Source organism: Oncorhynchus gorbuscha, linkage group LG06, assembly GCF_021184085.1.
Source record: "Oncorhynchus gorbuscha isolate QuinsamMale2020 ecotype Even-year linkage group LG06, OgorEven_v1.0, whole genome shotgun sequence".
Lineage (NCBI taxonomy): Eukaryota > Metazoa > Chordata > Actinopteri > Salmoniformes > Salmonidae > Oncorhynchus > Oncorhynchus gorbuscha.
This window is the reverse complement of record NC_060178.1, coordinates 7,457,261-7,460,327: the sequence shown is the minus strand read 5'-3', so window position 1 is coordinate 7,460,327 and position 3,067 is coordinate 7,457,261. Positions and strand designations below refer to the sequence as shown.

At 36.3% G+C, this 3,067-nt stretch overlaps 1 protein-coding gene across 1 annotated transcript in view; it reads left to right on the top strand.

Moving 5' to 3' along the window:
- Positions 1-3,067, top strand: part of LOC124037472 (anoctamin-9) — a 190,882-nt gene that overhangs the window by 95,681 nt on the left and 92,134 nt on the right. The window lies entirely within an intron of this gene.

Genomic DNA, 3,067 nt, shown 5'->3' with positions numbered 1-3,067 from the left:
CCTACAGAGTGGTGAAAACAGACATGTTACTAACACAGTCCTACAGAGTGGTGAAAACAGACATGTTACTAACACAGTCCCTACAGAGTGGTGAAAACAGACATGTTACTAACACAGTCCCTACAGAGTGGTGAAAACAGACATGTTACTAACACAGTCCCTACAGAGTGGTGAAAACAGACATGTTTACTACAGAGTGGTGAAAACAGACATATTTACTTAACACAGTCCCTACAGAGTGGTGAAACAGACATGTTACTAACACAGTCCCTACAGAGTGGTGAAAACAGATGTTACTAACACAGTCCCTACAGAGTGGTGAAACAGACATGTTACTAACACAGTCCCTACAGAGTGGTGAAAACAGACATGTTACTAACACAGTCCCTACAGAGTGGTGAAAACAGACATGTTACCTAACACAGTCCCTACAGAGTGGTGAAAACAGACAACGTGTTACTAACACAGTCCCTACAGAGTGGTGAAAACAGACATGTTACTAACACAGTCCCTACAGAGTGGTGAAAACAGACATGTTACTAACACAGTCCCTACAGAGTGGTGAAAACAGACATGTTACTAACACAGTCCCTACAGAGTTACATTGAGGTGTGTTTCTAGATCTCTCAATACTGTTATACTGATACATTGAGGTGTGTTCTAGATCTCTATCATCACTGTTATACTGATACATTGAGGGTGTGTTCTAGTTCTCTATCATCACTGTTATACTGATACATTGAGGTGTGTTCTAGATCTCTATCATCACTGTTATACTGATACATTGAGGTGTGTTCTAGATCTCTGTCATCACTGTTATACTGATACATTGAGGTGTGTTCTAGATCTCTATCACTGTTATACCGGATACATTTGAGGTGCCTCAGACTTATCAATACCGTTATACTGATACATTGAGGTGTTCTAGTTTCATATCATCACTGTTATACTGATACATTGAGGTGTGTTCTAGTTCTATATCATCACTGTTATACTGATACATTGAGTGTGTTCTAGATCTCTGTCATCACTGTTATACTGATACATTGAGGTGTGTTCTAGATCTCTATCATCACTGTTATACTGATACATTGAGGTGTGTTCTAGATCTCTATCATCACTGTTATACTGATACATTGAGGTGTGTTCTGAGATCTCTATCATCACTGTTATACTGATACATTGAGGTGTGTTCTAGTTCTATATCATCAGTGTTATACTGATACATTGAGAGTGTGTTCTAGTTCTCTATCATCACTGTTATACTGATACATTGAGGTGTGTTCTAGTTTCATATCATCACTGTTATACTGATACATTGAGGTGTTTTCTAGATCTACTATCATCAGTGTTATACTGATACATTGAGGTGTGTTCTAGATCTCTGTCATCACTGTTATACTGATACATTGAGTGTGTTCTAGATCTCTATCATCACTGTTATACTGATACATTGAGGTGTGTTCTAGTCTCTATCATCACTGTTATACTGATACATTGAGTGTGTTCTGAGTTTCATATCATCACTGTTATACTGATACATTGAGGTGTGTTCTAGTTCTATATCATCACTGTTATACTGATACATTGAGGTGTGTTCTAGATCTCTGTCATCACTGTTATACTGATACATTGAGGTGTGTTCTAGATCTCTATCATCACTGTTATACTGATACATTGAGGTGTGTTCTAGATCTCTATCATCACTGTTATACTGATACATTGAGGTGTGTTCTAGATCTCTATCATCACTGTTATACTGATACATTGAGGTGTGTTCTAGTTCTATATCATCAGTGTTATACTGATACATTGAGGTGTGTTCTAGATTCTCTATCATCGACTGTTATACTGATACATTGAGAATGTGTTCTGAATTCTCATATCATCACTGTTATACTGATACGATTGAGTGTGTTCTAGTTCTATATCATCACTGTTATACTGATACGATCGAAGTGTGTTCTAGTTCTCTGTCATCACTGTTATACTGATACATTGAGTGTGTTCTAGATCTCTATCATCACTGTTATACTGATACATTGAGGTGTGTTCTGGATCTCTATCATCACTGTTATACTGATACATTGAGGTGTGTTCTAGTTCTATATCATCAGTGTTATACTGATACATTGAGGTGTGTTCTGGTTCTATATCATCAGTGTTATACTGATACATTGAGAATGTGTTCTAGATTCTATATCATCAGTGTTATACTGATACATTGAAGTGTGTTCTAATTCTCTATCACTGTTATACTGATACATTGAGTGTGTTCTAGATTCTCTATCATCACTGTTATCTGATACATTGAGTGTGTTCTGAGATCTCTATCATCACTGTTATACTGATACATTGAGGTGTGTTCTAGATCTCTATCATCACTGTTATACTGATACATTGAGTGTGTTCTAGTTTCATATCATCACTGTTATACTGATACATTGAGGTGTGTTCTAGTTCTATATCATCACTGTTATACTGATACATTGAGGTGTGTTCTAGATCTCTATCATCACTGTTATACTGATACATTGAGTGTGTTCTAGATCTCTATCATCACTGTTATACTGATACATTGAGGTGTGTTCTAGTTCTATATCATCAGTGTTATACTGATACATTGAGGTGTGTTCTAGATTCTCTATCATCACTGTTATACTGATACATTGAGAGTGTGTTCTGAGTTTCATATCATCACTGTTATACTGATACATTGTAGGTGTGTTCTGATTCTATATCATCACTGTTATACTGACTACATTGAGAATTGTTGTTCTAGTCTCTGTCATCACTGTTATACTGATACATTGAGGTGTGTTCTAGATCTCTATCATCACTATTATACTGATACGATTGAGGATGTGTTCTAGATCTCTATCATCAGTGTTATACTGATACGATTGAGGTGTGTTCTGGTTCTATATCATCAGTGTTATACTGATACATTGAGTAGTGTTCTAGTTCTATATCATCAGTGTTATACTGACCCATTGAGATGTGTTCTAATTCTATATCATCAGTGTTATGCTGATACATTGAGGAAGTAGTGTTCTAGTTCTCTATC